The sequence below is a fragment of the Chlamydotis macqueenii genome, chromosome 8 (genome assembly GCF_036417535.1).
Source record: "Chlamydotis macqueenii isolate bChlMac1 chromosome 8, bChlMac1.mat, whole genome shotgun sequence".
Taxonomy (NCBI): domain Eukaryota; kingdom Metazoa; phylum Chordata; class Aves; order Otidiformes; family Otididae; genus Chlamydotis; species Chlamydotis macqueenii.
In genome coordinates, this window is record NC_141563.1 from 38,095,254 (window position 1) to 38,108,205 (window position 12,952).

The following is a 12,952-nucleotide window of genomic DNA, read 5'->3' on the forward strand; positions in this document are numbered from 1 at the left end:
AGCCTCGGGACATTCCCTCTGTCTTTCTCAGAGCGATTACCTGCTTGGATAGATATTTTGTTTAGAAATGTAAATATTTTCTTTCTGTTTTTCCTGTTTCCAAAGCACATTAACATTATTTTACTAAGGGAGGCTTAGAAATGGCATTCTCATTGTTTTTGAGAAGACAAAAATATTAGATAAATCCTGCAGTTCAGATTAAGAAAATAAATGAAAATGAATTTTCAGATTGGTTGCGTAACTCATAGCCAGCTAGCCTGGATTTTGACTCGCTCATCTGGAGGGAGCACGAATTAGTCATAAGCATATCATTAAATATCAGAAATCTTTCCAGGCAGTTACTCAAAATAGGGTATTCTCACAGAAATGCAGTAGTAAGCAAGGAGAAAGAGAAGAAATACCCCAACAGGATAAATGAACAAGTCAAACTTTTTTTTCTAAATTTCTCTTATCATGAATCATAAAATAATTTTGTTTGGAAGAAACCTTAGAAGGCGATCTGGCAGCCTTTACTCTCAGCAGGGACACTCTGAAAGTAGATCAGGTTTGACTGTCTCCAAGGATGGCAGCAGATGAAGCCCCCACATCAGTTACCTTCACTTCTTAGTCTTTCCGACAAAGGCACTCCGTGAGCCCCTGTAGCCTGCATTTATGCAAAATGTCAGGAAGATACAAAAAACCAGAGGTAAACACACCTTCTCACGAGCAATTGCTTATTAGCTGCTGACCCACCAGACCCTATTTGAGGGAACCAGTGGGCGCAAATCGAGAACACTTTAGCCTCTCAGCAAGGTGCATCTGCTATTCTGGGATCAAATCACTACACATCTTCTTCCTTCTGGCATCTTGACTTCCCATTAACTCATCTTTCTAACTTTGACCTTTGATGTATCATTGTACTGGTTTTGGATGGAATAGGGTTCGTTTTCTTCACAGTAGCTATTACGGTGCTATGTTTTGGATTTGTGATGAAAACTGTTGGTAGCACACCGATGTTTCAGCTGTCGCTGAGCAGTGTCGGGGCCTTTTCTGCTGCTCACCCGGCCCCGCCAGCGAGCGGGCTGGGGTGCACGAGAAGCTGGCAGGGGACACAGGCGGCACAGCTGACCCAAGGGAGATCCCACACCGTTTGATGCCGTGCTGGGCAGTAACAGCTGGGGAGAAGGAGGAGGACGAGGGGGACATTTGGCGTTACAGAGTTTGTCTTCCCAAGTCACCGCTACGCATGATGGAGCCCTGCTGTTCTGGAAATGGCTGAACACCTGCCTGCGACGGGAAGCAGTGAATGAACTCCTTATTCCAGCTTTGCTTTCCCTATTAAACTGTCTTTATCTCAGCACACGCGTTCTCACACTTTCACCCGCCCGATTCTCTTCCCCCATCCCACTGAGAGGGAGAAAGCGAGCGGCTGGGTGGGGCTCTGGCTGCCTGCTGGGGTTAAACCACAGCAATCATAATGGACCTCAGCGTAGAAGAAACTGGGCTGAACCATATTAATTTCTTTGCTTCTTACACAACCTCAAATAATGCACCCGGACGTACTAAAACACGTTTCTAAGACTGAACTCCACAGATCTTCCAAATTGCTCAAACAGCTGCCATAAGTGTATCCCATTTCCAGACTTCACTTAATGCAAATTGCCTCAAATGACTGGAAATAGGATAACACGAGACCAAAATACAAAAATAAAGAAGAGTTTTCAGTGTGGTGACCATTTATGTTTTCATGGTTAAGAAAGCTGGATCCACACTCTTATTAGGACACAGCATGGAAAAGAAATTGATATTTCCCAAATATGTCACTGCTCTACAGATACGGAATACAAATCCATTTATAAATTATCGTTGCCTTCCTACATCTATTTAGCATCTCAGCAGTCTTCCTTTCCCTGTCTCCTTTTCTGAACAGATCCTGTCTTTCACTAACCAAAAGTTCAAGCACAATAAACAGATATTTTTTCCAGTGTATGCTGTCTCTACAGGCTTCAGCTCACATTAACGCTTCCTGAGTGAGGGTGGACATAGCACTGTATACAGCACTACCGAGGAAGTCAGTCTCAAAGGCTGCAATAAAAGTTAACATTTCCTTGATCTCAGTCCTTCATTAGGCTCACTATTTAATAGCTTCTTTTAGTTGTACCAGAAAGATGTAGCCTCACTTGCTCACCACCATTAACAGCACACGGGTATTCAACATCACCAAGGCTTTGGGTGGGGAAAACAGCTGGTGGGGCAGGGGTGCATCTCACACCAAGAACAACCGTTTTCTGCCCTCTGAGTAGGACACAACTGTATTCCAGCATGCTGGTATCACAAAGCCACTGCCAGGTCAATTAAGTTCCTTATTCTCAGTGCACCAATGCACCTTCAAGAAAGAATAAAGAGACCACAAGACAAGAAAATTTCTCTTGCTCATGTATGTGAAGACTACAACCATAACAGACATCAAGCTGCCTGTCATCAAGGCCAGGACCCCCTCAACAGCAGCCACTCCTTTCTGTAAGGGAAAATCAGTAATGATATGTGATGATGGAAGGCATTGCCTTCCTCAAGGACCAATTTAGCACAGCAGGGGAAAAGTAGCTAAGGCAATATGCATCTCAAAGCTGGAGAAAAATTAAAGGCGGGAAGAGGAAGAGTGGATTTGGAAGGGAGAGTAAGGAATGAAAGTAGCAGTAGTAACCATAGGAAGGCTAACCACGGTAAGGACAGTGAATAAAGAACAGCCAATGCAGTCCTTGCAGCTCATTAGTGAAGAGGAGACCTTGGCTGAGGAAACAGGAACATCACAAGCAGAACTGGAGCTTGGGGAGGTGCCAGTTTACTGGAATAGCTGCTGCTTTGTTTAACTTCTTTCTGACAAAAGGTGAAAAGCCTGTAAGAAGCCCACATCTGCATGTCGGGTACCACACGGCAGGATTACAGTGCTGCTGCTCCTGCTGTGGACCCAGGCTGCAGCACTCACCCCGGACTCCTGCAGCGGGGAGAATGAGCGGGAGCTCCCCAGCACGCCTGTCCCCGCCGACATAACCCAGGTGAGCACCTGAGCAGGTGTCTCCCTGGCTGTCCCTCTGCCCTCCTGGCTCGGTGCTTGGCATGACCCCCTCCACACAGTGCCACCCCCTTCTGGCCTCGCCAGCGTCCACCCTGATCATCCCGAGCTAATGAGAGAGCATCCTCTGCACCATGCTCCCTGTGCCCACCGCAGCGGGACGTGCTGCCGGGACAGCACCGTGCTAGCAGACGTTCATCCTGTAGGACCTTGGGCAAGTCATTAATCTTCCTGCACCTCTGTTTCTGTCTCTATTAAATTTTACTGGCCTATCTCACACAGCTGAAAAGAAAAATTATTAAATTAGGGGCATATTAAAAGTTGTGGGAAATTCCCTTCACAGCTGCCTGCAGACAGAGCTGTGGAACTGTCTCCAAACCAAGTGTGAAGGGCCTGATATTTGCATAAAGTATTTGTTGAATCACCCGTATCTTTTGACCTTTTTTCCCCTCACAACATGAAGACACAACTTCTGCCTAAATGCACATATTAACCCAAAACCCAGTGGTGGAAGCGTAAAGAAACAACTCCTTACACAAACTAAATATGATCATTGGCAGCTGATGTATGGAATACAATTGTTTCGCCTGTAGCGCTCAGTCCGTCAAACCAAAACTGCCATTAACTAAAACTCAGGGCTCTTTTTCAAAGTGGTTATGGATTGAGGCAGTCCGTTCGAAATAGAGGTAAGTACAGTTGCACAGGTTCACAGGAATTTTTGTCTTGGTGGTCCACTCGATCGCGTATATTTGAAGGATAACGCCGAAATGTTCTGAGTGTGAAAAGGACGCTAGTCTAGGGGAAACCTGAACTCCCCTGCTGCCTGCCCCCGGGATTTCTGTGACTGATTATATATATCCTCGTCTTAGTTTTAAGCTATTCTTTGTTTCATTTGCAACGTTTCTAAGCCTTTTCCTGATAATCATTTTATTCCCTTGTCTTCCTTTCATTTGGCAACAGCTGAGCTGGCAGCAAGCCCAAAACATGGCAAATGACAAATCACTACCAGATGAAGCTGTGAGCTTACATAGAGCGTTTCCTCCAGCCACAGAGTACTTGAGGCCCAATAAAATTACCAAAGTGACTGAGAATTACACCAAGATCAAGCTCTACACGAAGGCCTCCCAGTGACAGAAAACCATACTGATTCTCCAAGCTGTGAGTCAAGTAACTGGGTTAATGAAGCCCCAGAAAGGCTGCAGAAGCAGAAGCAGCCACGCAAAACCATGGCAGGTCCCCCCGTCGGGGTGCAGTGCCTGCTGCTCACCTGGGAGCAGGGAAGGGCTGTGTTTCCCTGGAGAGGCAGAAGCCATCCAGAGGAGTGCTCCAGAAGAAGCAGTGATCCCCTTGCATCCTTCCTGATCCACAGTAAAGCCAGGGAGCTGTGCCAAGTTACCTCCCTGCAGATGGGGCGCGGAGAGGGTGGTGTTTCCAACACGGCCACAGGAAGGGTCCCAGCAATCCGGCGTTCTGGGCCGGAGAGGAAAGCAACCGCAGAACGAACTGCTGCCGACCGCCTCGGGGCATCCGCTGCGGCGCGCATCCTCCCTAGAGGGCGAAAGGAGAGCTGATGAAGTTACGATCTGGGAGAAAGACGCTTCTCCTCGGTACCACCAAGCAGGAAAATGTTGCTTTTTTCCCGGGAGCCCTCCCTGCTGTCTCTGTGAACCCAGCATCGAAGCCACCAGGCATGAAACGTGAATGCTTTCCTGGACTTTGCTTCACCCTCCCAGGGCTGATGTCACAGAACATCACATTCTGTTACCCAAAGTGATCAGACAAGAATATAGACGCTCTGTCGTGCAAAAAGACTTTTTTAATCGAGGCTGTGGCATTTACAGTGCCTCTGAGCCCAAGCGTACGGTTATATTTCTTTATCCAATTGTACATACAGAGGTCTGAATTTCTGTGTACAGTAATTCTATAGGAGATACAGAGTGATAAAGTGGATGTAAACTGAAACCATTCTGAGTCACCTAATGCCCGCTAAACAATGCCTGGCTGTGGACATAACCAAAAGATATAAAGTGAAGCCAGGAGAGTCCTAAAGAGAGAAAACACTCCTGAGGTGCACCCTTCTGAATGATACAGCTGTGCAATGAACCTTTAAAAGTAAAATCAGAGGGAAAGGAAAGGAGGCACTAACAAAGTGGTGTTTGGCTATACTTGTGCATACCCAGATGCCACACAACTTGTTTTTCATAATTGCTGGAAAACCACTCCCTTAAGAGGGGTGTTGATTGATTTTCTGCAAAAGTTTATAAGATATTGAACAATTATGTGTGCAAACACAGGACAGAGCACCTATCAGGCTTATTTAGCTGCTTCCAATTTCAACCCTCATTCACCAAGGACTTAATTCAGCGTTCACAAAGCACAGTGAGGAGAATTTGTTGCCACCAAACTAGCTGGTACACATTTAGGCTGGTCTGACTCTAAGGTGCTACAGGACTGAGCAGCGCTGGGGTTATCCAGGATGCGCAGATGACAAATTCCCACCTCTCCCCATCACTCGTGCTGCTGCACCACTGCGCCGGCACGCAGAAGGACCAGCAGGATGCTGCTGCACCCCAGAGCACAAAGCCCAGAGTGTTTTGCAGCCAGAGGAGCACTGCTCTGCCTGTGTGAAAAATACAAGACTGAGGTCATGTGTCCTCATTCTTGGATGAGTTAGATTTGAGTGTTTTATGAGCAATCCCAAACACCTTTTTTCTTTCAAAAAGGCCAAAAGCCTGCTGTGGTTGTACAAGCCTGCCGTGAGGCAGCTCATCACCATCAGACAGGATACGCAGGATGAGGGTGTTCAGGCACAGAGCCTACACACAACTGGATCTCTGCAATCTGCCAACCCGCGGGGCAGACAGCAGGGATCCAGGCCAGCCCCCAGACCCAGCCGTGCCACGCGGCACCAGCCCTTGCCCAAACGTGCCACCGGATGAGCTGCAGCACAAAAGCTGGGGGGACAGAGAAGGCTTTGCACCCTCCACCCCTGTGCCCAGCTCTGCCCAGCGCCAGGGGTCCAGGCCAGGACCGTCAAGGGAGGCTGGCGGTGGTGGGCAGCAGCGGGACAAACGCCAGGGCCCCCTCAGCCAGGTCTGGGCACTAACTGGTGACCAGGAAGTCAGCGGAAATAACCAGGAGAGCCTGAACCTGGCACTTCACTAAGATGTTAATTTATTACCACTGGAATGACCGTTCTTGTCCAACATGTTTTTCTTTCTTTAAATATCTCCGAAGTTAAGCATTGCCTGAGAAATAATTGCACTGCATCCCTTCAGCCTTCTCAGTTTGCAGACCCGCACCCCTCCTCGGTGGGCCACAGGCCAGCCCCGGCCAGCCGGGGGGGGTGCACACCCATGGCACCCAGCTGTAATAACCACGGCAGCATCCGCGGTCTCCGGGTGCGCGGGACAGGGGACCAGAGTGCTGAAATTGCAGCAAGCTGGTAGGTGGAGGTGAGGGAAACTTCAAAGGGTCAAGTCCAGACAATACTTTCCTGTCTCGGGGAGTCGCACGCAGCCTGGGAGAGGAGAGCAGAGGGATGCCTGTCAACCTTCATTGGCCACAGGTAATGGCACAGGGTAATTTCTCCTGATAATGTCACCGGAAGAGGAAATCCTGCAGACTAAACTCATTAAGGTCTGAGGGGAAGATGGCGAGGGGCTCTCTTTCTGCAGGAAGAAGGACTGTAAGCTGAGTTTGTCTGAGTGGGGGAGCATCTCTCCTGGCACACAGAACAAAAGCTCTCACAGCTTCCCTTTTTGGTATATTTTAGTTCTTGAAGCCTAACTTCTCACTCTTGAGTCAAAACTCATCTGTCTTTCCAAAAAACACCCCGCACCCCTCCAAATTAAAAACCCAAAAGAAGGTGGCAGATTGATGCTCAAGAGCCAGTAATTTGGAGGCATTTGAACAACTTTCCTTCGCTGGTGCTCTTGTATCAAGCAAGCCAATAAATAAAACATCTCATTTCCCTAAGTGCTTGTTCCAGAGGTCATTAAATGTGAAGCAGATATTTCCATTGGCTTTGGATGGAGACCAATAACGCCTCGAAGCTGAGGCTTTCCAAGGACTCTGTGGGCAGTGGTGCAATAGTCCTCATCAGCTCTTCACCAAGGAGCGGCATCATTTGCCAAAAATAAACACTGATATTAATGCAAGGCACCCGAGGTGTATGCAGATTTAGCACCCAGCTGTCCCCCGCTGCGTGCATCTGCAGGTCTGGAGCGAGTCCCCCGGGGCACAGGCCGGAGGGGCCACCACGACACGGGGCTGCCCATCGGACGCACAGCCTGTGCCCCCGGGCACCGGTGACACTGCCGGCCCCGCACCCACCAGCCGCTTCGACCCTGATAAACCACGCACGCCACCGTGTTACACGATTTGTCCTACACATGGTCTCCACTTCCAGGCTGCTGCTGATGCAGTGGCTTTTCTGCACATCGGTAACTGGCACGCAGCTCTGGCCTTTTCCGAGGTGGGATTCCAGCATCTTGGCCACAGCTCCTCTCCTGCATCAGCAAAGCCATCCCACCCCTTCCTCCACAACACAGCTGGATCCCACCCGTGTTTAGAGAAACATCCATGCGTGGAACTTGACACAGGCAAAATGCAACTAACTGGTTAAAGAAATTGGGCCTTATCTCAAAATAAAAAACAATTATGACTTTACACCAGCACCAGGCAGAAATTTTCTGATGGACACTTGTACCTCAGAAAATATCAGCCTGTTAGAAATGAAACAATTCGGGGAAAAATATGTTACTTTTGAGAAATGTTAGTTTTAAAATAAAGATTAAGAGAAAGCATTTTCCAGTAAAACATTATATTTCCACCTTTTTTTTTTAGTTTTGAAACTAATGTTGTCCAATAAACTGTAAAATATAAGATCAACACCTCAATAAACAGATCAGACTGATCATTTTTTCTTTTTTTAGAATTTGAGACCAAAGGAAACGCAGAAGGAAAAAAAAATATGCTCCAGAACGAAAGGCTGAAATAATAAATTTCACTACCAAATTAAAAGGCCCGTACCTGCACTGCTGCACTTTGAAGCGTTTACCTATATCTATGGATTACACTCTTTCACTCAGCATATCTAAAATGTCAGCATAAGCACTCCTTTCCAGACAAACATATATCTCATCTGTGTACATGCATACTTGCATATGAAACTTAAGATCTGCGGAGAGCAGACCAGTCTCGTGGTCACTGCTCAGCGTGAAGGCAGCGGGCACTCTGACAGAGCAAGGATCACAGGATTGCTGTACCGATAGTGCTGCTACTTGATTTTTCAAGACAGAACTCCTGCACTTGTCATCGCTAAATACACAAGCAGCTTTTCCATCCAGAAGTGTAACACGCGACATGAACTAAACCATTTGTCTAAGGTGGCCTTTCTTCGAAATGAAAGACAGAATTAAGAGGAGGGTGAGCTATCCGAAAATGCAGCAAACTGAATCCCTGTGACTCCAGGGAGGGACGGTTTAACTCCAAACTGCTCTGCTGTGTACACAGTAAGTCAAAAAGCCTCAAAATATCCCAGAGGTGAAGTTCTGCCTAGCCCAGTAAAACAGGCGGCATTTCTCTGCCAAGCAGGTCCATGCAGATGCTGTCAGAGCAGCGTGTGCACAGAGCCGTACCGCGGTGTTGTACTCCCTGTGTCTCTGAGCAAGGAGCCAGTTCCTGGGCCACGCTCTGGCTCGCTGCTGCCTGACGCGCACCGGCAGCCCAGGAAAAACCAGTGTGCTTGCGAGAGCCGGCACCCTCAGCCCCAGCCACCTCCAGCACCCTCCCAGCCCATCGCGACGAGGAGCAGCCGCCAGCGTGGCTCCCCACGGGCAGAGGCACGGGGCTCGCCGGCACCCGCGCACGACACTGCGGAGCACCTCTGAAAATCCGGCCACAACGTATCTTGGGTGTTAGAGCACATTTTCCATTCAAAACTCTGGAACTGGATATTGTGCTAAACCTGCCGTCCCCGAACACCCACGTGTGAGGCAAGCGGCTGAGCCGGCAGAAACCGCCCTTGGCGGCGCGGCGAGCCGCATAGGCAGGGACTGGTTTGTTTCGATAACGTCCTGAGCTGAGGGCAGGGGGCCCAGGCCTGTCCCCTTCCAAGTCAATAGATTCACTGTCTTCAGCCTGGGCAGGGTAAGCCCACTGTGGGGCCGCGGGGGTCCAGATTACCTTTCTTCAGATGCACACTGCGGACTGTTGAACTCTCACATGAGGCGCAGAGACACTGCTGCTGGAATCCGTGGTTTCAGATTGCAGGGCAGAGCGCTGAAGAGACTGTGAAAAACTGACTGAGACCTGCTCTTAGATGCATGTGTGTTTATATAATCTCTCCCCGGGACTGTTTATTAGTATTGCGAGCTGTAGGCATATAACCTTAAAATAACCCCTTCCTCCAGTATCCCATTCCAGAGGAAGATATTACACCCCTTAACTGGATCCATTACTCTTCCAATGCTTCCCTAAAATAACTGTTTTGATTTGGGAATTTAAATGGAAGGAAGCATACGTCGTAGGCCAGAACATGTTTAAAGCACCACTTCTGTTCACTGCGCTGGTCAAATTCTGTTTCCTCCTCCCTTCCCGATCATGCTCTTGAAAGCACTTTGCCTCAGATCCATGAGCCTGTGCTTTTGCCTGGATGTCACCTCACATCTAAAACAATGGAAAGAGGGTCGTGAACAGACAAATCCTGCACCAGTACGGCCCATGGGCTCTCAGCGTAGGAGGAGAGTGCTTCAGATGATCCTGGAAAAGATGAGAGCTCTTCTCTCCGCTGGCAGGAAGCTGAACGGAAACTCCTTGCACGTCTTAATGTGAACCTTGCTAAAGACTAATACAAACCCTAAGGAATACACTTTGTGGGAGCATCTGATCTCAACTGACCTTCCAAATGATGAATTTTATGTTGCCAGTGCATAACTGATCTCTGGAAGTGAGGTGGAAGGAATTACCTGCCTCATGCCCGGTGACGAAATGAGAGATGCTGTGGTCAGTGAAGCGGTGAAGATGCGCTTCCAGAGCAGGCTGCCCTACGTTAACTCTTCCTATGATGAAGATGCATCTGGTGCTTAGACACAGTGGATAAAAACAAGTCCATTTGCCAAATCAAACTGGTGAAAACATACTTTATTCTAATTTTCACTTACAGTAAAAATAGTCTAATTACCATAGCAAACCCTGAAAGACAGCAGAGCTAGAAACAAGGGATGCTCCTGTGGCACTGAGCAGAATGTCTTTAGCGATACCAGCTGCACAAAAAGCAGGGTCCAGGAACGTGTGTAACGTTATTTCTTAAGACTGATCTTGAGAATAAATTCTAGTTCTCTTATGTATCTATTCTAAAATATATTTTCTCTACTCAAATTAAAATGTTATTGTATTTGAGGTCTTAATCATATCAATAGTAACACTAACAAATTAAAATGAATTAATGCCATTCTGATTAATTTTGCTTGCAGTCTTAAATAAGAAGTGCATAAAACGCAATTAAGTCATTTTAAGCGCTCTCTTTAAATCCTAATCTTTAATTGCTACATCTAGATAAAAACAAAACAAAGTTTTTTATTTGGTGTGAGCTGAGAGAGGTGTAGAGCAGACCGTCCCCACTAACCCCAAGGTAAACACTTGCGCCGCTCCTTAGGATTTCTGGTCAGGAGCTTGCACGGGCTGTGCATGGACAATCCCACAGGATCTGCTATTTGGAATAATTAGCGCAAGGCAACAATAACTACAATGCACAATACACAGAAAGGCATTAGCCTAAGGGTAAGGAAGGGCTGACACTTGTTAAAAAAAAAAAAAGAAAGATAGAAGTGCTTTGTCTGCCTGTGCTGACATCTCCCTCCTGTTTGGCACGGACACTTCTGCAGGGCACCTCACTCCGAGGCTGCGTTGCTCCTTGTTGAGCACCCACACAGAACCCAGATTTACTTTAGCTGAGGCCCTGTATTTGCCCGGGTGGCAACCAGCCGCGTGGCCCACAGACCCCGTTTGAGGAGGGTCTCAGAACACTCAGGAGACACCAGCAAGAGACCACGCTGAGCACTGCTGCGTGCAGAGCAGCAGCAGCGCAGCCGGCCCAGGCTCGGGCACAGCGCTGCAGCAAGAGCTGGAGCTCGCCGCGTGCCGGAGGGCACTGCAGCTGTGCGGGAGGGACCGGACTGCAGTGCCAGTGGCAGTGCAGGAGAGGTGTGCGCATCCCCCCGTGCCACGGTCACGCCTGAGCTGCAGGCGATGTGACAGCACTGGGTGGCCCCGCCTTGGCACGGCTCTTCCCATCGCACACCGTACCACCTGCACCCGACAACTACAGGTGAGAGGGCTATTAACCCTCCTTAGGTCTTCCAAATCAGCCCACCTCTGCACACACAGAGGACACCGGAGCTGCCTGCCCACTGATGTACACAAGTCCCACCTATGCCTGTTGCCATGGGGTAAGTCCTGGCCTAGAAGCTGTAACCCTGCCATAGAGCAAAAAAGAAACACAGCATGAAGCCAAGGATGTGTTGGATGGTCCAGCTGCTCTCCCACCGCCTTGATGTGGTTCATTGTTCTCTCATCTCGTTTTTCTCCAAGTGGTGCCCAGACCGCTCCCCCTGCATGGATGGACGAGCCTCTCACCCTGAAAAAGCACACGTGAGCCTGCACCGCAGGGCTGCTCCTGCAACCCAACGAGCGCTGGAGCCTGCAGCTGCCTGCAGCGCACACGAGAAGTCCAAGAAAGGGGATCTGCCCCATAGCTGCTGATCTTCTGCCAGCCTGGTACCTGAGCACCAGAGAGCAAATGTTGCTCCGCTGGGATGCACCAGAGATGCAGCCAACGCTAACCTCAAGTTCTTCGGGTGGCCAACAACAGCACAAACGAAGAATCATTGCAGGAAGAGCTCTTAACTATACTCAGGGCGGCAGGCAGTGAGGAAGATATCTTGTCTGTCAGTTTGGCAAGTGTATCGGTGACTCTGTGTCCGCTTGAGAAGTGTTGTCGTAGAGCAGAGCAGTCACCGTCATACTGCAGGGATGAGTCCTAACCTGTGCCTCTGCCTGTTCCAGAAGCCTTATTTGTGGTTAGACAGGCACTGCAGATGGAATGCAGCAAAGACAGGATAAATGTAATTTCCATTTCTGAACTCCCCAAGATTTTTGTCTTACAAGAAAATGCAGGTTCCCAAAATAACAGCGCAAAGAAGATGTGGAAGCATAGCAAAAATCCCTGCAGTGTGTAAACAGGAAAACAAGACAGAGAGGGGCCATGTCTCCCACCCTGCTAACAGCCATGGAGGAGGCAAAACCAAGCAAATCCTGACAACAGCACAGCTACTGCTGCGGCGGGCACCAGGCAGGCAGGCTTTCAGGACATCATCTTTCCGCTTGCCAAAATCAGGGACTGCAGCCCGGCTGGGCTCCACGTACAGGGAGCCCTTCAGCGGTCAGGAGCAGGGCAATACGAGGTCTGCAGTTTTGTGTAGTGCTGAGCACGGACCCACTGGATTCTTCATTTTGTAAACCTGCCTCTCGATGCCATCAGGGACTGGTGCTGACGATTTAAATATTTTGGGGTATTTATAACACAGGAGCAGAACAGCATCAACACTACAGTCTGTATAACCCTGATGGCAACTCAGTGCTCCCTTGAATTCTAAGTTTTCTTTCATTGCAGTAGACCCTCTCTCCCTGAGAGTTAGATAAATAATTTTTCTCCTGCTCAAGCACCAGCATTCAGATGGTACTAAGGAACAGCAAAACATTAGACCGTCAAGTGCTGCTTTATGCAAAGCTTTTTCCAGGTAACCAGCCAGAGCTGACTCATCTTTCCATGTTTGTTTGCACAGATTAAAACAAACTGTTGCCTTTAAAATCTCCAGCAATTCCCTCTGTCACCCT